This window comes from Silene latifolia, chromosome 5, assembly GCF_048544455.1.
Source record: "Silene latifolia isolate original U9 population chromosome 5, ASM4854445v1, whole genome shotgun sequence".
In the NCBI taxonomy this organism is placed as follows: domain Eukaryota; kingdom Viridiplantae; phylum Streptophyta; class Magnoliopsida; order Caryophyllales; family Caryophyllaceae; genus Silene; species Silene latifolia.
The window spans coordinates 13515374-13537858 of NC_133530.1; the positions used below are offsets into that span (position 1 = coordinate 13515374).

The 22485-nt window shown below is 36.1% G+C and overlaps 1 long non-coding RNA gene across 1 annotated transcript in view; it reads left to right on the forward strand.

Annotated features, from left to right (window-relative positions):
* The first annotated feature begins 1011 nt into the window (after nucleotides 1-1011).
* The window catches only part of LOC141656787 (uncharacterized), a 31518-nt gene continuing 10044 nt past the window's right edge, over nucleotides 1012-22485 (forward strand). Inside the window, exon 1 of the long non-coding RNA XR_012548565.1 lies at nucleotides 1012-1375. This is a non-coding gene — a long non-coding RNA (uncharacterized LOC141656787). The remainder of the gene's footprint in view (nucleotides 1376-22485) is intronic.

Genomic DNA, 22485 nt, shown 5'->3' on the forward strand with positions numbered 1-22485 from the left:
AAGTCTGCTCAACTTTTTTTAGTCCAATTTTTTCGGCCTAAATTAATAATGCCTTAGACTGAAATCTCAGTAACTTTACAAAAAAATTTAAGTAAAATTTTTATAATTAATTATAGTTTTTAAAGCTATAGCTAAATTAACAAAAAAAATTGTTATTTCTCTCTCTCTATATTAATTTTTTCACAAATGAGAAAAGATGATTACAAAAATGAAGGCAGAAATAGCTTTGGTTTCTGAAACAATTTATTGTAAGAAATCCCTGCCTGTGCTTTTTTGTTTGCCTCCATTGTGGATGAGTAGATACATTATGTTACTAATCTAATTACAAATTCACAATTATATGGAAAATTTCCGAATGTTTAAGGATTATTTTTATTCAATTCAAGAACTCTAGCAAAAACATCAATTTTCCATAAAATGAGGTCGATTTTTTCATTATAAAAGAGCACAAAATTTATGTTTAAAAATTAGATGGGATACATATACAAGCGATTGTATAATCATTTTAAGGTAACCGCACAAATATTGAAATAGGTATATATGTATATCACTGGTTTTATTAAAGCGAGATCTATTGCAAAATAAAAAGATAAACAAATAATCATATGCGAACGATTTGTCTAATACAGCGAATTAAATTAACTCAATTACTCAAGTATGGTGGCGGTCTAATCTAGACATTGCAAACAGATCAATGGGCCGGGTTCGAGTGGGGTCAAATCATTACTGGATTATTTTTGGGTTTACAAGAATTCAGGTCAGATTGGATTGGGTGTGTGTAATTTCATGTTCGGGTCGTTTTTGGTTCTATTGTTATCAAGTTCTTTAGGGATATTGCTTTGGGTCAATTCGGGTTATGGATTATGCTTGGGTCTTCAGTTCTGGTGTCGAGTTGGGTATTGGTCAGGTTATTCGAGTCGGGTTATTCGGGGCCGCGTCAATTTTGCTAGGTTTAGGTGGGCCCCATACATTTTACTCACTATATACACGCTCTTTTTTTTTTCCGAAACTAAAATCATAGAGAGATTACAGTAAGGACTAAGGTAGCGAGCTAGTCATGTCTTCAGCACAACAATTCCCTGCAAATAAGAAGTGTGTTACTCAGATTCGAGACCGTGTGAATGCGACCATGAAGAACCAAACTCCATACAAGATGACGTTGCTCAGAAACATAAGTTGGTCTGGGGAACCCGAAACAAGCTTTCCTGTGGAAATTGCACGCAATGGTTGTGCAAAATTCACCCATATGAGCGAGGGCAATTTCGGTTCCAGGGGAGCCGTGATTTATGCTGGGCTTACTGCCACAGGAAAGGCTTGTGCATGGCTGCTAGCTTGGGATGCCCCCGCCTCCGTGACTCCCCAGACTCCAAACCGGGTATCGTTTCAAACTTTCAATTGTATTCATGGTTTTTGCTTTTGTGTGGGATGGTTGTATATTGTATGCATAATAATCAATCCGTAATGACCTGAATTCAAACTCCATTGACATCGTATCGTCCTTGGGCTTTGCAATTTCCTTGACACAAAAATAAATAAATTAATTAATCTGTATCGAATATTTCATCGAATAAGCCAAGAAGGGATATAATCAATCTATAGGTGACCTGTGTGCATATGCATATAAGTATACTAGTTGAGATCTCGTGCTAAAGCACGACATTTGTGAGAGTTAAATTAATTGAGCTTGTAAAAATTAAAAAATTTACATAAATGAGTTGTAGTTATAATAGTATGTTGTAATGTATTGAGTATAATGTTAAATAAAATTATAAAATAAAGATCTACTATTCAAAGTACTTTTAGATTAAGTTATTTTTGTGTGAACCTATTTTTATTATTAAAAATAATGATAACTGACTATTATGGAATAACATAATATAATATAGGGTTAGTATTCTTTTACTATACGACGCATCTAGAAGGACGATTTACAAACAATTAAAAATACTATTTACTCCTAGCTATATTCTTTTTTCTTTTATTTTTAATAGTAAAAATTAAAATTATTGATTCTTACTCATTATCCTTTATTAAAAACAACCCATATTAATAAGGATTAGTTAATTTAAAAAGAAAAAAAGAAAAAAAAAAGAGGACAATTTATTCTAGAAAAAAAAAGCAAATAAAATTGAAACCTTATCAACTCCAACCACCAACTTAAAAAAGAACAAATTAGTAAACTACAGGTATATTAAGCGTGAGTAATAGCAGTGTTAAGCCTATTTTTAGTTGACATTTGATTTGATTGTAATATTTTATTCGGTGGATGCAATCTTTAGTCAATAAATTAAAAGTCATAATTTTAATGTGAGCCCACCATATTTGTCAATCAATTAAGTGGGAAAATGGTGAGCAACTCCTATTCTTTTAGTTTAGTAGGGATGATATATTTGTCTCATATAACTGTTAAACCACTTCTTATGAAAGAGGTATCTCGGTAACATTAATAAAAGACCGTCTCTCTTAAAAATTTGGGTTTAATTAACCACCAAATATCATATGAGACCTTTAAATTAGATCATCTCTAATTTATCAGTGAGGGGTCCTCATGTGCAGATTGCAGTGGTAGACACCGAATTCTGATATAATATGGGCACCTACAAAAAATTCGATACATTTTTTTGGCATCTTAAAAAGCAATTGGTCTCCCTTGTGACGGGTCACCATTTGTGGCAGATATTTTGTGAGTTAAAATGGTAACAAAATGGGTTAGTGGAGAAATGAAACTACATGAATATTGTTGCAGAGAGAGAAAAAGTGGGTACTTTGTGAGGTAAAATGGTATCCGTCACTCAAGAGTGACGGATATGTGCCGTCACAAATGAGAATTTGTGCTTAAAAAGCATTTTAAGTAAAAAAATGGAAAAATAACGGGGTTGTCTAATTTTTTCTTTAAAAAGTATATTTTATTTTAATATTATTCATAAATATCCTATTATAATTTATAAGACATAATACATTCGAAAACATATATATGTGAACAATAAATACAAGTGATTCAATGGTTGAGAAACCAGTATATTAGCCTTGAGGTTAAGGAAGCAAATCATGTTTAAATCAATATTGACTATAGATTACTTGAGAAACTAGTATATTAGCCTTGAGGTTAAGGAATCAATTCATGTTTAAATCAATATTGACTGTAGATTAGTCCCTCCAATCATGTTTAAATCAATATTGATTGTAGATTACTCTCTCCGTCCCGTTATTTGTTGTCCTATATTATTTTAGAGTGTATCAGTCAATTGTTGTCCTTTCTATTTTAAGAATGAATTTGATGAACAATTTGATTATTCACACTTAAATTGGTCCACTTTTCATTTAGTAATTGTCTCCTCTTTCCTCGATCTTTGTACCACAACCAATGGACAACAATTAACCAGGACGAAAGGAGTAGGGAAGAAGAAGTAAGTGACATGATATGGACTAAGGCTTAGGGTTTCGTTTGGTAAAACTAGCTAAAAAGATAGCTGAAATTAAAAAAAATGTTGCTGAAAACGAAAAAAGATAATTGAAACTTGAAAAGTTAGGTAGCAGAAAAATAAGATAAGATAACTGATTATGTAAAAAATGTTTGACAAACTAGTTGAAAAAGTGGCTATTTTTGGGTTATGACGTAAAACAATATAACAATTAGATAATATTATAGATTGAAGAACTAAATAAAAAAGAGGAAAATAGGATTAGATACCTTAATTTTTAAATGCTAACTTAATTAGCATTTCATTTTAGGTTACTACTTGCAAAAAAAAAAAAAAAAAAAAAGGTAAGCTCAAACTTTGGTCGATCAAATATGCTATCTGAAATCTCTTTTCAAATAGAGCCTAATGCCTTTTTTTTTGGACTGAAACTGGATGGACTGAATTGGACTAGACTGATCTCAACTGAATGGACTTAAACTGAACTAAACTTAAGAGGCTGAATTTATTCGGTTTGGTCAAAGTGAGGCTCAAGATCAATTTGACCGCACGAGCCAAGCTTTACCAAATATATGTCGAACCAAAGTGGCTCAGTCACACCGTTTCTCACTACATTAATGAGAGAATTAATAAATACATAAAAAACTAACTATGAGGTCTCTCACTAATATTAATGAGAGACCGTCTCTATTAAGAATTTGTGTAGATAGAAAGCTCATTGGCTGGGTTAATATTTGGGTTATAATTAGTGTTAATGGGTTGGGTTAATTAGGTGGGTTAGTATTTGGGTTAGGAAATAAAGTAGGGGTATTAATTGTAAAAAACAAAAAAGAAGTAAGGATAGAATGGTAATTGTGTAGGTGAAAAAATTACCAAAAAAGGAAAGGGGAACATTACTTGAATAATCCGTTTCGGGAAAGAGGGAACATTATAGCGAATTGGAGGGAGTATAATTTTTGTTTTTTTAGTAAATTATTATGCTTGCATTTTAAAACTATATATTTTGAGTTAAAGAATATGATTACAAAGTGAACTCGAGCCTAAGAGCCGAGCCCGAGTATGTGCTCGGGAAAAATTATACGATTCGAGATTGAGCTCGTGCCCGAGTTCGACATTGATATAAAAGCCGATCACGAGCTTACCAAGTTCCGTTAGGTTACACCCCTGGTACATAACTTTATTGTGACTCGACAATTTTATTACTCCCTCTGACTCACGAAAGATCTATAATATTTTATGGTGGGTGATATTTTTTAGGGTGGTGTTCACATAGGGACAAATGGACTTGTCGGAAGTTGGGGGTGTTCTACGACAGATGAGTGGCATTTTCCAACATCCTGAGGTTGTTTACGGTGTTTTTCGGCGGGTTAAGGCCATGGGACGTTTTAAAGTAAATGAGGCCCGGTGTACCATAAAAATAAGGTTTTTTTGTCAAACACAACCTTTAAAAAACTTTTTATTCCAAACACCACCTTTAAAAAAAAAGTTTGTCAAACACAACCTTTAATAAAATTTTTTTGTCAAACACGACATTTTGGCCAATGTTTGAGCACTTGTAATGGGGTGACTTTCAGTTGATGTTTGAGATAGCAAACGACGTCGATTTGAAGTGTTTTTGAACTCGTTGGAAAGGTGGAATACAGGCTTTCCAGCGGTTATCAACACGGTGGTCAAAGGTGGCCTTATGTGGGGTAGATTGGTGTATAAAATAAGGCTGGTCACATGGGGTTGATGTAAGTCAAAGTAGGATTTTTTCGTGGGTCAATTCACTCCCCTTGAACCACCACTTGCAACCAACGACCACCACAAACAACACAACTACGATATACCCTATACTCCCTTTAACCTACATACCAAATTTCAGACCAAACAAAATATTAGAGCCCTATTAAAAGACCCTCGAAAACCCCTCTAACAACCCGCTATAAACTCAAACTTCTAACCCTTTCTTTGACCAGCCTTACTTTATGCACCAATCGACCCTACATAAGGCCATCTTTGGCCACCGTGTTGACAACTCCTAGAAAGCCTATACTCCCACCTTTCTAACGAGTCCAAGAACATCTCAAACCGACCTCGTTTGCTATCTCAAATATAGACTGTAAGTCGTCCCATTGCAAGCGGCCAAAAAGTCGTGTTTGACAAAAAATAAATTATTAAAGGTTGTGTTTGACAAACTTTTTTTTAAAGGTGGTGTTTGAAAAAAAAAAGTTTTTTAAAGGTTGTGTTTGACAAAAAATCCTAAAAATAATGAGGCCTCATATATAAATGTATAAGTGAATTATACATTGAGGTTTCTATTTAATTCCATCAATAAAATTTTTAAATTCGGTGGTCATAACCGGAGGCCTGGTTCCGTCGCCCGTAGTTGCCGGTGGCCTTAGACGCCCCTGGTTAAGGCTTATCTTATAATTAGCTTCTTAAAAATCCGTATAAAAAGCAAATATAAATATCATATTAAGTGATAAAATTAAAGAGAGGAGATTTTTGATATATCAAATTGTGTGTTACAACGTCAAACGTACAAGTATATATATAGCTAACTATATTGACCAAAAAGTTAACCAGAATAAGGAAAGTATATACAAAACCAAATCTCCTAAATATACACAACTTGTACCACAAGAGAACAAAATATCTCGAAAATATCTAATATCGCAATATTAAGTCGGAGGAAGTAGTCGTTAATTAAACAAACACTAGTATTGGTGCCCGGCTTCGCCCGAGCTACCTTTACTTACCATTAATTTTTTTTCATTAAATAAAATTACTTAAAGTTGCATAACCCCTAAATTTATCATTAATATATTTTTCTATGACATATCGTAAAATTACGATGAAATAAATTTTGAGTTAAATTCAGTACTCCCGCTATTAATATTTCTCTTATTAATGAAACAATAGTAATAACATTTCACTACTTTTTTTTTGAAGAAAGTCAGAATTCTCATTAAAAAATGGGAATAAAGTTTCTTACAAAGCAGAACCAACTAAAAGACTAACACCCAACGGACCACAAGCTAATCATCCTAGAAGCAGTTGGAGCATTTGGGAATTATATATCCCATTACTCCAAGCATACATACGGACACAAACAACGTATTTAATCTGTTTTAACAACACACTTACATCTCTACTCACCCCATCAAATACTCTTAAATTACGCTCTTGCCACAAAAAGTAGATGACAGCAGAAAAAGAACACCGAGCAAGCTTGGATCTCCAGGATCTATTCCTACTAAGTGCAAGTTTATAAAGCTCGTGCTTTAAGCTCAAAACTTGTCTAGTTATCCCTTGCCAAATCAAAACCTGCTGCATCAAAGCTTTGGAATAGGGACAACCAAAGAACAGATGAGCACAGGTTTCAGCAGCCTGAAGACAAAGCACACACCTGTTAACAATGAGGACCCCTCTCTTACAGACATTGTCGACAGTAGCAAGGGCATTATGGGCAGCTAGAGTCGCAACAAAAGCATGTTTGGGGAGAACAATGCCATCCAGGATGGGGGCCATCCATCTAAGATCATGGTGAGTCCCATGGAAAATAGAGTACACTTCCTGCAATGGCAGCCTGTCCTTTGCAGCCCAAACCCGAAATAGGCATTTAGCCTCAGCTTCAGAGCCTACCTTAGAAACAAACTCGTCTCTGATGGACAGGACCTGCCGCCAAATAGGAGAGGAGCATGTAGTGGCAACAAGATCCCAACCAGAGGACTGCTTGAAGATGTACTCCCTGGACCATTGAAGCCAGATGGAAGTACAAGAGTGATTATAAGACCAAAACATTTTCAGCAAAAGCGTTTTGTTCCATCCAAGCACTTCTCTGATATCAAACCCTCCTTGAGTCCTACTCCTACAAACCTTAGACCAGCTAAAAAACACAAGCCTGCGTTTACCATCAGACCCCCATAAGAATTGTCTACAAACTTTTTCAATTTCAGAAATAACTCCCTTTGGAAGAAGTAAGCACGCACACCAGAAAGACTCAAGACCAAAAATAGCAGAATTTATCAGATGCACCTTGCCAGCATAAGTAAGATGAAGACTAGCCCAATACCCAAGCTTGCTCCTGATTTTAGCCATCAAAGGTTGGAACAGATCTTTAGTGAGCCTGGAGGAGTGCAAAGGGGTAATCATTGTTACTTTTACTACTTCCGCCGTAATTATTGTTACTGTCACTACTGTCGCATTAATATTGATAATTTCACTACTCCCGCCGTAATTATTGTTACTTTCACTATTGCCGCATTAATATTGATTATTTCACAACTCTCGTTGTTGTTTCCACCACTTTCACCAATCTCGCTGATAATATTGTTACTTTTACTATCCAAATGAGTGATTACTATCTGAAACAAATCAAACCGAGAAAGGCCACATTTCACCCGGTTTTGGACCTTGCACAAGATTGAGGTCTAACATGAATTCCGTCTAAGAAGTCGTGCCTTTTTCTGCATGGGATTAATCTTTGGTGAGTTTGGGACGTTTTTGTGTAGGAACTTATATCCCAAAGCCGTTCCTATCATAGAGTTTGCCAAACTTTAAAAACCGTGCGCAATCAGGACCATGGCTGGAGCATGCTTAGTTTTTTGTGCATTATGTCGCTATCAACCTTCCTCTTTTGTTCCAACAAAGCTCAAGGGACTTTATGGCTGCAGCAAGGACTCTTACACGGTTTCCTCAAGCCCCATTTCAGTCCATATAATCATAATAAGAAGTTGAGCTACAAACAAGGAAGATTGGACTATTAGTTTACTTTCTTTGCTTTATGTCCTTTTCATTTCAGCTTTGTCATAGCCTTGGCTGCCGTTTTTCTTGGTTGTTAGCTGCTATTTTTGTGACCTTTAGATGTACTTAGTAATCAAGGGTCAAGATTGTAAGCCTTGGTCTATATAAACCAAGCTAAGCACTTGAGAACTTCAGATTTGAAATGAACATTAATACAAGTGAAAACCTAGTTTTTCCTCTTAAATTCTTTGCTTTGTGCTAGAAGATCCTCCTATGCTTAGTGCTAGGGGTTGAGTGAGTTCTTTGCTAGGTGCTTGAACAAGCTCTTAGTCTTAAACCTTGGCTTTGTGCTTGGTTTATTTCATATCCAATTCACTCGATCCTTAGCATTTGAGTCACGGTTTTAAGCTTGTTTTTCTGTCCATTTTCGTGTCCTTAGAGTTTTATTCCAAATTGGTTATCAGAGCTTTGGTTAACAACAAAAATCCTTTCTTTGTGAGTTCATTATACCCTAACCACATTAAAAACACAAAAAACAACCATGAGTGAAGAAAGGATTCTTTGGAATTGAAACACAAGTTACTCAACTTTCGAAAAATGTGATTTGTTGCTAGAATCTCTCAATGTTATCATGGCTAATATTCCAACACCACCACCAAGAGGAGGACGACCACCTAGAGGCAGGGGTAGAGGTCGTGGCCTCATGGGGAGAGGACGAGCTCATGGTGGCCATGAGGAAGAAGAGCTTTCTGATTCGGAGGAGTCCATGGCCGAGGCCTTTCATGGAGAGCCCAACAAAGACTTAAAGGTAGAAATTCCTGATTTTCATGGTAGTTTAAACCCCGAGGATTTGTTAGATTGGTTTAGGACCATTGAAAGAGTCTTTGAGTTTAAAGGTTATTCTGATGGCAAAGCTTTTAAAGTTGCAATCTTGAAACTCAAAGGCTATGCCTCCCTTTGGTATGAGAACTTAAAAAATCAGAGAAGAAGGGATGGTAAGGAACCTATTAAGTCTTGGTTAAAACTGAAAAAGAAGCTTAATGAGAAGTTTATACCTAAAGAGTACACTCAAGACATTTTCATTAAGCTCACACAACTTAAACAAGACCAACAACCACTTGAGTCATATCTTAGAGACTTTGAACAACTTACTTTGCAATGTGAACTCAATGAGAAGCCCGAAGTAAAATTGCTAGATTTGTTGAAGGGTTAGATACTAAGATTGCTCATAGGGTTAGAATGCAACAAGTATGGTCCTTTGATGAAGCCGTTAATTTGGCTTTAAGGGTTGAGAAAATGGGTAAAGGGAAGGCTAAAACCACCAAACCAACCACCAAAACAGCCACCTTTAGACCCCCAACCAGTTTCAAAATTAATGAACCACCCTCTCAAAACAAAACCACCATACTTGACAAGGGAAAAGCAGCCGAAACCTCACAAAAAAAGACCATGCCTCTCAAAAAATGTTACCAATGCCAAGGTTATGGTCACTTTGCCAAAGAATGCCCAACCAAGAGAGCCCTTAGTAGCTTTGAAGTGGTTCATTGGGGAGATGATGAGATTCTTGTGTGTGATGAGGAAATGGAGGGAACGGACCATGAAGAGGATGATGTGGTTATGCCGGATGCGGGTCTTAGCTTGGTTACTTGGAGAGTGATGCATACCCAACCCCAACCCTTGGAAATGGACCAAAGACAACAAATCTTTAGGTCTAGGTGCACCATTAAGGGAAGAGTTTGCAATCTTATCATTGATGGAGGGAGTTGTACCAATGTAGCCTCTAGTACTCTCATTGAAAAGCTATCTTTACCCACACAAGACCATCCTAGTCCTTATAAATTAAGGTGGCTTAACAAGGGGGCAGAAGTTAGAGTGGATAAGCAATGCCTTGTAACCTTCTCCATTGGCAAGAACTATTCGGATGAGGCCCTTTGTGATGTTCTACCTATGGATGCTTGTCATCTTCTTCTTGGGAGACCTTGGGAGTTTGATAGGGATTCGGTACACCATGGGAGAGACAACACTTACACCTTCAAGTTTGGCTCAAGAAAGGTCATTCTAACACCACTTCCACCCGTCCTTAAGCATACTACACCACCATCCATGCTTGAGCCTTCAAAAGAGGTATTATTGATCAATGAGGCCGAGATGCTCCAAGAGTTAAAGGGTGATGAAGATGTCTATGCTCTTATTGCAAAAGATGTGGTTTTTGGGCAGAATGTTTCACTTCCTAAGGAGGTCCAAGAGCTCCTCCAATCCTATGAAGATGTGTTCCCAAATGAGCTCCCAAGTGGCTTGCCTCCTCTTAGGGGCATTGAACATCAAATTGATTTCATTCCGGGAGCTACATTACCAAACAAGGCTGCCTATAGAAGTGATCCTAAAGCTACTCAAGAATTACAACAACAAATTGGAGAACTTGTGAGCAAAGGCTTTGTGAGAGAGTCCCTTAGTCTGTGTCTTTGTCCGGCCCTCTTAGTGCCAAAGAAAGATGGGTCTTGGAGGATGTGTACGGATAGTCGAGCTATCAACAACATTACCATCAAGTATAGGTTTCCCATACCTAGGCTTGATGACATCTTGGATGAGCTTAGTGGAGCTCAATTGTTTTCAAAGATTGATTTAAGGCAAGGCTATCACCAAGTAAGAATCAAAGAAGGAGATGAGTGGAAAACCGCATTCAAAACAAAGCATGGGTTGTATGAATGGCTTGTCATGCCATTTGGTCTTTCTAATGCACCAAGTACCTTCATGAGGATCATGACCGAGGTACTTAAACCTTATTTGGGCAGATTTGTGGTTGTTTACTTTGATGATATCTTGGTTTATAGTCCTTCCAAGGAAGAGCACCTCAAGCATTTGCAAGTATTGTTTGAAACTCTTAGGGAACACAAGTTGTATGGCAAGCTAGAGAAGTGTTATTTTATGCAAAATGAAGTCCAATTCTTGGGCTTTATCATTTCTGACCGTGGCATATTGGTTGATCAAGAGAAGGTTAAGGCAATCAAATCATGGCCTATACCTAAGAATATCACGGATGTAAGGAGTTTCCATGGGTTGGCATCATTCTATAGGAGGTTCATCAAAGATTTTAGCACACTTATGGCTCCTATAACCGAATGTATGAAGAAAGGGGAGTTCAAATGGGGAGACAAGGCTGAATCATCCTTCAATATCATCAAAGAGAAGCTTTGTGAGTCTCATATTCTTACTTTGCCAAATTTCAATAAGTTGTTTGAAGTTGAGTGTGATGCTAGTGGCATTGGCATTGGAGCTGTCCTTGTTCAAGAGCACAAGCCAATTGCTTACTTTAGTGAGAAATTGAGTGGTGCCAAACTCAATTACTCAACTTATGATAAGGAGTTCTATGCTATTGTTCGAGCCTTAACCCATTGGAGTCACTACTTGAAACCACGACCATTCGTCCTACATTCTGATCATGAGGCTCTCAAATACATTAATGGTCAACACAAGCTCAATCATAGGCATGCTAAATGGGTGGAGTTCTTACAATCCTTCAACTTCTCAAGCAAGTACATAGAGGGGAAAGATAACATAGTGGCTGATGCATTGTCAAGGAGGTTCATTATGTTGAGTTTCATGGAGCAAAGGGTCCTTGGGTTTGAGTACATGAAAGAATTATATGTGGAAGATCCGGATTTTAAAGGAGAATGGGAGCTCCTTCAATCTGGCCAAATCAAGCTCAAGAGCAAATACTTGGTTCAAAATGGGTTCTTATTCTTTGGAAACAAGTTGTGTGTGCCTAGGGGACCTTATAGAAACTTATTGATAAGGGAAGTTCACTCCAATGGTCTTTTAGGACACTTTGGCATTCAAAAGACCTATGACATACTCCAAGAGCAATTCTATTGGCCTAAGATGCTTGAGGATGTCCAAGATGTGATCAAGAGGTGTGCTCCTTGTCAACAATCAAAATCCTATTTCCAAACAGGCCCCTACACTCCTTTGCCGGTTCCAAATCAGCCATGGGAAGACATAAGCATGGATTTCATTGTTGCTTTACCAAGAACTCAAAGAGGGAAGGATTCAATCATGGTGGTTGTGGATAGATTTAGCAAAATGGCTCATTTCATTGCTTGCAAGAAAACCGAAGATGCAACTAGTGTGGCCGAGCTCTATTTCAAAGAAGTGGTCAAGCTACATGGTATTCCTAAGTCCATTGTCTCGGATAGGGATTCCAAGTTCATGAGTCATTTTTGGAGAACCTTATGGAAGCTACTCAAAACAAGGCTCTTGTTTAGCACCTCCCATCACCCTCAAACCGATGGGCAAACGGAAGTTACCAACAAGACCTTGGGGAGGATCCTTAGGTGCACGGTTGCAAGATCATTGAAAGATTGGGACCTCAAACTAGCTCAAGCCGAGTTTGCCTTCAACCGAGCCCCTTCCACAACCACGGGCAAGTCTCCATTTGAGGTGGTATATGGCGTGAATCCTATGATGCCTACTGATTTGGCACCCATCAAAAGAAATACCATTGATTATGATGCTAAGAAAAGGGTTGAACAAATGCTCCATGTCCATGAACAAGTCAAGAAGCAAATTGAGAAGGCTAATGAGGCTCACAAGGCCAAATCCAAGGGTGTTAAGGGAACCAAAAGCTTTGAACCCGGAGATCTTGTTTGGATACACTTGAGGAAAGAAAGATTTCAGAAAAAGGAAGAATAAGCTCATGCCTAGAGCTGATGGTCCATTCGAAGTACTTGAGAAGTTCGGGTCCAATGCATACAAGATAAACCTTCCAGGAGAATATGGAGTCCATGGAACTTTCAATGTTGGGGATTTAAGTCCTTATTATGAAGAGATTGAGGAGGATAAGCTCGAGGATTTGAGGGCAAATCCTTTTCAAGAAGGGGAGATTGAAACAAATCAAACCGAGAAAGGCCACATTTCACCCGGTTTTGGACCTTGCACAAGATTGAGGTCTAACATGAATTCCGTCTAAGAAGTCGTGCCTTTTTCCAGCATGGGATTAATCTTTGGTGAGTTTGGGACATTTTTGTGTAGGAACTTATATCCCAAAGCCGTTCCTATCATAGAGTTTGCCAAACTTTAAAAACCGTGCGCAATCAGGACCATGGCTGGAGCATGCTTAGTTTTTTGTGCATTATGTCGCTATCAACCTTCCTCTTTTGTTCCAACAAAGCTCAAGGGACTTTATGGCTGCAGCAAGGACTCTTACACGGTTTCCTCAAGCCCCATTTCAGTCCATATAATCATAAATAAGAAGTTGAGCTACAAACAAGGAAGATTGGACTATTAGTTTACTTTCTTTGCTTTATGTCCTTTTCATTTCAGCTTTGTCATAGCCTTGGCTGCCGTTTTTCTTGGTTGTTAGCTGCTATTTTTGTGACCTTTAGATGTACTTAGTAATCAAGGGTCAAGATTGTAAGCCTTGGTCTATATAAACCAAGCTAAGCACTTGAGAACTTCAGATTTGAAATGAACATTAATACAAGTGAAAACCTAGTTTTTCCTCTTAAATTCTTTGCTTTGTGCTAGAAGATCCTCCTATGCTTAGTGCTAGGGGTTGAGTGAGTTCTTTGCTAGGTGCTTGAACAAGCTCTTAGTCTTAAACCTTGGCTTTGTGCTTGGTTTATTTCATATCCAATTCACTCGATCCTTAGCATTTGAGTCACGGTTTTAAGCTTGTTTTTCTGTCCATTTTCGTGTCCTTAGAGTTTTATTCCACTATCGTATAACTATATCCAATGTTACTACAATTCTTTTCTTTACTGACGAAATTACTTTTACCTACTTAGGCATGCCATTTTAAGAGGATTATATATTTATATAAATATATTAATTATATGCATTAAATCAACTCGAAAGAATTATGCAATATTATATATTATGGAATCTAACTTGAATTATTTATAACCTACTTATATTATATTTTTGTATGTTAAATAATTAACATCTCTATACATCTAATAAGCTATAAATTTTGATAAAATTGCATATATTTTAAATTTAATATATAATTTTATGATGACGATAATTAATACCATAAGCGTGCATGTTTATACTAATTAATTATTTTATTTTAAGAAAATTGACCATTTTCTAGTTTTTTATAAATATTTAGGAAAATTATCAAGCATCTTCTTTCTTTTAGTCTCTTTGAAATTGACCATCTTAATTAATTATTTTATTTGAAGGAAATTGACCATTTTAATTAATTATTTTATTTTAAGGAAATTGACCATGTTTTATCTCTTACAAATGTTTAGGAAAATTCCCAAACTTCTATATAATTTAATTTTAACCCAAACTATATAATATTTGCATTGTGATCCTTTAATCGGATTCATCACATGGTGCAACTGATTTAAAACTATATAGTATAATTAATTTGTATAACTTTCTTTAATTACATTGAAATCCATTGGTTTCTGGATTTAATATATATTACTAGTATTGGTGCCCGGCTTCGCCCTGGCTACCTCTACTAACCATTATTTTATTTTTCATTAAATAAATTTACTTAAAGTTGCATAACCCATAAATTTACCAATAATATATTTTTCTATGACATATCTTAAAATTACGATGAAATAAATTTTGAGACAAATTTTCTACTCCCGCTATTAATATTTTACTCTTACTAATGAAACAATAGTAATAACATTTTATTACTTTCCCGTAATCATTGTTATTTTCACTACTCCCGCAGTAATTATTGTTACTGTCACTACTGCCGCATTAATATTGATAATTTCACTATTTCCGCCGTAATTATTGTTACTTTCACTATTGTCGTATTAATATTGATTATTTCCCTACTCCCGTTGTGGTTTCTATCACTTTCACTAATCTCCCTGATAATAATATTACTTTTACTATTCAAATGAGTGATTACTATCATATAACTATATCCAATATTACTACAATTCTTTTCTTTACTGACGAAACTACTTTTACTACTTAGCATGCAATTTTAAGAGGATTATATATTTATATAAATATATTACATATATGCATTAAATCAAATCGAAAGAATTATGCAATATTATATATTATGGAATCTAACTTGAATTATTTGGGGAAAGTTAAGAATATATTGAATCAAGGAATAATATAATGTTACAACTCAATCAACTCATACACAAGCAAAAACACACAGCAAAGAAACTACACTCAAAAAAATTACAATTGTTGAAACCATAGCTCATCTCTTTGCTTCAACTTGCTCGTATTGCAGCGAAAAAATCTTGCTTTAACATCTCTCAATACCATCTGAACTACAGCCTCCGGTCTTCGAACATAAGATTTGATTCTAGCTTCATTCCGTACCTTCCAAATAAGATAGAACAGATATACATGGCAAGCTCCAATAAATCTTTTCTGCAGTTTTGACATTCTTGCACTAGAAAACCAGGTCACCAGGTTGTCCATAGGAAGAGTGATATGCAGCTTCTGATGTAATAGATGCCAGCAAGCTGTACTGTAAGTGCAAGCATAAAACAGATGCCTATGATCCTCAGGGAGAGTATGACAAACATCACAAGTAACATCAATTAGGAGACCCATCCGTTGCAGTCTATCTTTTGTAAGCAATCTCTGATGTTGAACAGCCCAGAAAATAAAAGAACTTTTAGGAATGTTGAGCCTGTTCCAACATAAAAACCTCCAAGACACTTCAGGCTTGACATGTCTCAGCCAATTGTACCCATCATGAACAGTATATGGCTTAGCAGAATTCAACCAATGATTATTAGTATAAGCAGGAGCAAAAAGAGTAAGAATTTGGGAAATTTTCCTCCAAGACCAGCTACAGTCTGAAGGAGGAGAATAACCTGTCCAATCTGCACCTTTCATATACACATGATGAACCCATTTAACCCAAATGTGGTCCTTTTTATCTGCCAGCCACCAAGCATACTTCCCTAACAAAGCTTTGTTCCAAGTTTTTGCATCCTTAAGCCCCAAACCACCCTTTGTTTTTGGTAAACAACAAGAATCCCAGCTGATGGCAGGAGCTTTCCTATACCCAGCTTTACCTGACCATAAGAAGTTTCTACAAGTAGCACTGATCTTGTTCATAATCCCAATGGGAATCAGAAAAATAGTAGCCCAATAAGAATGAAGTGTAGCTAGAACAGAAGAGACAAGAGTAAGTCTACCAGCATAGGATAAGTGCCTAGTCCCCCACCCTATGATTCTAGCCACTACCTTATCAACCAGTTTCATACCCTCATTCTTAGTGAGTTTCTTAGAAGAGATAGGGATGCCAAGATACTTAAAAGGCAAGGAACCCCTTCTAAACCCAGACACTTGTAAAATATTAGTCACAACACTACTAGAGGCACCATTGAAATAAATTTCAGACTTGGACTTGTTCAGTTGAAGTCCTGAGGCAGCAGAGAAGGTAGCAAACCCTCTAAGTAGCCACATAATCAAACTCTCATTCCCTGTGCAAAACATTAGCAGATCATCAGCAAAAAGTAAATGATTCAACTTTAGATGCCCATATAAAGGGTGAAATTTGAAGCTCTCATGAGAAACAACTGCCTTCAAAATTCTAGACAAGTACTCCATACAAATAGTGAAAAGCAAAGGAGACAATGGGTCTCCTTGCCTTGGAAAAAACCAAAGGATCCCCCATTCACAGACAAAGAATAAGAAGGAGTACTCACACAAGTCATGACCATATCAATAAATCTCCCAGGAAACCTAAGTGCTTGTAGCATTTGTTCAAGAAAACCCCATTCAACTGAATCATAGGCTTTTTTTAAGATCAATCTTAACTAAGCACCTAGGAGAAGCAGCCTTCCTATTATATAACCTCACAAGATCTTGACAAATTAAAACATTATCAACAATAGATCTCCCTTTGACAAACCCTCCCTGATTCTCACTTATAATGTCAGGCAACACCTTACTTAGCCTATTGCATAATACTTTAGACAAGCATTTATAGATGGTATTGCAGCAAGCTATTGGTCTAAACTCTAGCACACTAGAAAGATTCTGGATTTTAGGAATAAGAGTAAGAGTAGTAGTATTCACCCGTTTAAGCAATTGACCAGTCAAAAAGAAATCTTGAATAGCCTGAGTAACATCACCCCCAACTTCATCCCAAGAATCTTTGAAAAATTGACTAGAAAAACCGTCAGGACCAGGAGACTTAGTAGAGGGAATAGAGAACAAACACTCTTTAATTTCCTCAGGAGTAGCAGGAGCAAGAAGAGCATGAGTATGAAGGGCATTGATCAGCTTTCCACTCCTCACAGTAGGAATATGGACATGGGCAGTAGGCTGGCACGTACCCAGTAGCTCTTGGTAGTAAGCCAAAAAAGCCTGTTCAATGTCATGGGGATCCTGATAAAGAATACCATCATGCCCTCTGATGCTTATTACTCTGTTATGGATCTGTCTAGACCAAATCTGATTGTGAAAAAAATCTAGTGTTCTCATCCCCATTACAGATCCAATCAATCTTAGCTCTTTAACAGAGAAAACTATGCTGAATTTTAGAAAGTTTCCTGAGAGAATCAACAGCCTCACATTCAGCAGCTATCAAGGCAGAATCAGTAGGATTAGTGTGAAGCTGAATCTGAATGCTCTCCAGTAAAGCTTGTGCAACTCCAACAGCCTTCTCAACATCAGAAAACTTATTCCTATTCAAATCTCTCAATGGTTTCTTTAACTGTTTCAATTTTGTAACTAATTGATACATCAATGTACCTGAAACAGACCTTCTCCACACCTGCTGCACCACCCTATGGAAGTCCTCATCAAGGCTCCACATATTATAATACTTGAACTGTCTCTTAGGAGGAAGCCTTACTTGCCTCCTATAGCAAAAACAAGGATTATGGTCAAAAAGGCCTTCAGGTAAAAAATGAGCATAAGAACATGGGTATAGGTCCAGCCACTCAGAATTAATCAGGAATCTATCAATTCTAGAAAAAGTTCGAGACAATGGATCTTGCTTATTGTTCCATGTGTAAAAGGCACCTTGACCCTTGATATCAGTCAAACCACAATATTGCACACATTCTCTAAACTCAGAAATCTCAGACCACTGAATATCTCTGCCAATCCTCTCATTGAAATTCAGCACATTATTAAAATCTCCACAAATCCCCCAAGGCCCAAAATAAGAATCCTTAATGTGCTTCATATGAGCCCACAGGTCACCCCTCTCAGTATCCTCATTAAAACCATACACTACAGAAAAGAGGAACTCATCACCAGTTGCAATCTCAGTCACTTTAGTTATAATTTCTTGTGCATTCATTAAAAGAGTTGTAACATTGGAAACTTGAGAAGACCAAATTATCCAAACTCTACCCCCATTATGATAACTACTATTATTCACTCCAGACCAATGAGTGCCCAAATTATTCAAAACAGTATCAAAGTCCTGTATCTTAATCTTAGTTTTCACTGAAGGAAATGTAGATCTATATACATACTAACATACTCATATATGTTAAAATTAATTTGTCATAAAATTAAATGTGGATTTTATGCATGCAAACATTAATAAAATAAGATAAGAAAACATTTTCTCACCATAAAGATTTCGGTCATAATGGGCACTAACAAGATCTCCTTCTTGTTAGTTCTTGAGCTTTCCATTAATGGATGAACATTCTTGACTTCAAATTAGAAGCCCTCCAATTAGTAGCACCCAAGACAATCCCTTAATCCCACAAATAAACATGTACTAGATGTTTGTATTGTAGTTTACCTTAAAATCTATTACTAATACTCATATACTACTTCTAGTAATCTTAGTAATTTATATGAACAATTTAGATTAAAATCTCATCCTTTTTGATGAAGATGGAAGAGAGAGAAGAGAGGAAATTCTACATGAACATCTTGCATGTTTTATGAATGGTAGTATTTAAGAAAAATAAAGCAACCAACACTACTCAATTAAGAGTGTGTGTGCCGCCCAACTCTAGCCCAAAGGAGCATCATTGCTTTTCTTTTTCTCTTATCAAAAATATAGGTGTGTAAGAAAGTGGAGTAGGTTGTAAGGCTAGTCAAGAGTAGTCATCATGATGTTTATTTTATCAAATAAAATAAAACAACCAAAACCCACTAACACACCCACTATTTTCGGTCCATTATGTATAAAATGGACTACCATTTTATTTTTGTCAATTTGTCATTTGTCACACAATATGTCACATGTAGTATGATACATGTTACTAATTAATTAAATGCATATTTATCACATAAATATCATTTTATAAATTAATTAAATTACATTCAACAAATTGACTAGTGATGCTTGATCACTTAAATAAAATGGGTCATACGATTATAATTCACAACTTCTTGTAATTATAATTAACCATTCATTCTTATCTTTATTGTTTCTCAAACAATAAATAATTTTAGCAACAAAGCATTTTATTACTAAAATAAATCTTATTTAATCCCATTACAATAAGATATCAATATTCTCTTTCTCACAAATCGAATTGTTCAATTTTAAGGAATTAATTAATCAGATCGGTATACAACTAATTAACCTTTTCAATTAAGGGAATCGTCCTTTAGGTGTGACCTCAAGGGATCAATTGATCACCACCGTCGCACGACAGGAATGTCAAACTCTAGCCAGCCATCATTACCGATATGTGTGGACCAGTTGACTATATATATGTAATGTATCATCCCTTCCGTATTATTGAAATGAGATTTAATAATGATATTTAAATCATGTGATCGCACTATTGTTGAGGACACATTTCCCAACAATCTCCCACTTGTCCTCGACAAGTGTGCGTCACCAATTCTCTTGTCCTATTACTATCTCCCACTCAATGCAAGGTGTCTTTCGGTCGTACTTGCAAGTGATCATATCGAGAGTGGTTTCCTCGATCTGGAGAATAACGATTGACGATTTATCCACTCGGATACCTTCCGAGCGTGGCCACGCATTTCCGATTCATTACTCCTCGAGTGGCCCCGAGATATTGTTTTAACCCTGACAAGGGGATGGACAATTCCTATTGCACTCATTCCCTTCGACTAGCCACACCATCATAACCCAAAATATGCCCATTTGACCCCATTTACGAAGGTCGTAGTAACACAAATCAAAGTTAATCTGAAACTGTGCCATCTTAGGTGAATAGTCTTTAGTCAAAAGAATCGACTCATTAGAATACTATAGTAGCTCTCGCCACGACCAGGCTATATATAAATTGCGAGAACTCTATAAGCGGTCATAAGGCCCGACAAAATGTTCCTAACAATCTGCCTATGTGATCGACTAGTCATCTCAAATGACTCTATGGCACTTGAACTTGCCATCAATCGCCTCACACTCTAGTCACTTCGAGACGTCACCTCATGCAAGTAACTATGGGCAAATACAATGTTAATCCGTGTTCACTTTAACGGGGTTCAATTGTCTCCACAACCCGTTTGGATGTAACAAAGTATAATAAAAGAGTTTTAAAAATAAAACTCGAACGACAAATGCGATTATCACACATGAATAGTCAATGCATGATTACTATTTCATGTTCTATAATCTAATTTGATCTTGTACGTAGTTGTTCATTTCAATTCAATTGAAATGACATGACTCATCATGTTTAGCCTTTGAGAATGCTTTGGTTAGTAGGTTTTATCAATTTCTTGCACCTTACTCAACCTCACTACATACTCGTTTTCCTTTGTAATGTATACATTTGCATCACAAAACTTTATGAGTACGTGTCGAGATCCAATCAAGACATAGGCCTTTTAGCCTTAGAATAGCTCCCACTGTTTTCACAGTGTGCGGGACTCATCCTTCTTGCACATCTCATGATCGTAAGTGTACTCAATTTCCGTTATAAATATCTCTCATTGTTCTTTATTGCCTAGAACGATTCTAGAAAATCTACTTCTTAATAAACATTGCCACAATGGTATCTTAACCATCTTAATGTGTTTTGATTATGGTTTTGTCGGAAACCATGCGCAATCTCAATTGTCAATTGTCACTTGTGTAACACCCTTACACAATATTGCATCATAAACACTTTGCATCATAGCCTTAATGCTTATGCAAGCACTTAAGGGTAATCTTTATAGCTCACTTGGTAAAGATTACTTAAATTCGATTTTGAAAACAATTCATCATACTTAAAGCATATGAAGTGTTATACATCATTTCTTTTTAATTGATTTAGCAGCGGAAGCAAATGAAATCAATCAAATATGTTCAATTTAATTGAACTAGTCATGAATCTTATCAACATAAGACTTCTCACTGACTCTAATATCATGTGGATTTATCTTCATAAATCCGGATATTCAAGATGTATTATAATACTCCAAAAGTCTTAAATCATTCCTAATGATCAATATGTCATCCACATATCAGACTAATTAAAATTTCCGTAACTCCCACTAAACTTCATGTATAACCACAACTTCTCGACTTATCGAGAAATATTTTATCACATGATCAAAATGTTGATTCTAACTCATTGATGTCCTACTTAAGACCCTCTCTTAAGTTTCACATTATCTTAGGATTGCAAGAATCTACTAAACTCATGATATGTATTGAATACATTCCTTCTATTGAAGAAGTGGGTTTTAGATTCATTCGCTATGTATTTCATAATATTGAAACACAATCCCTAAGAAGATCCAAATATACTTAAGCATTTCAATTAGTGCAAAACTCTTTGCAACCAATCTTGCTTTGAAATATCTCTTTATTAGTGCAAAACCCTTTGTCACTAATCAAGCCTTTATTTCGGATTCTCATGGCTCTAAGCCTTGTATTGAGTTGTGACTTAATCACTCTTATGTAAGTCATACGTTCATTACTTTCTAGAAGTAATCAACTTGAATCAAACAATTTCTTTTGTAAGTTATAAGCTCTTTGCTTTCTTAAAAGTAGCATGAATTCATCATTTTTAACAAGTGACGAATTTAACCTCCTAGGTTTTGAAGAAACAATGTCTTACACAAAACGTCTCATGTAGCCAAGAAAAGACCAGTTTCTTGCGACATAACATTCTCTGTGGCTCTTGAATAATTTCTCCCACTCTGTCTTCTAGAAATAAACTTGTATTTTAGAAAAGACTTCATGAGCCGCAAACCCGTCGAGCTCGTGATAATTGCAAGGGAAAAATGAGCATTTGTTTCTTGTGAAAACTTACAACCATGGTACCCTTACCATTTCATATCTCATATGATTCGATTTAGTGGAAAAATAATTTAGACAAAAATGATAAAATCCCCAAAAGGATCAAGTAACTCAAAGTAACTTGATTGAAGTCCAAACCATATCGAATAGCGTTTGATCTCTTATCCATCCACACATTATTTCATAATGCGT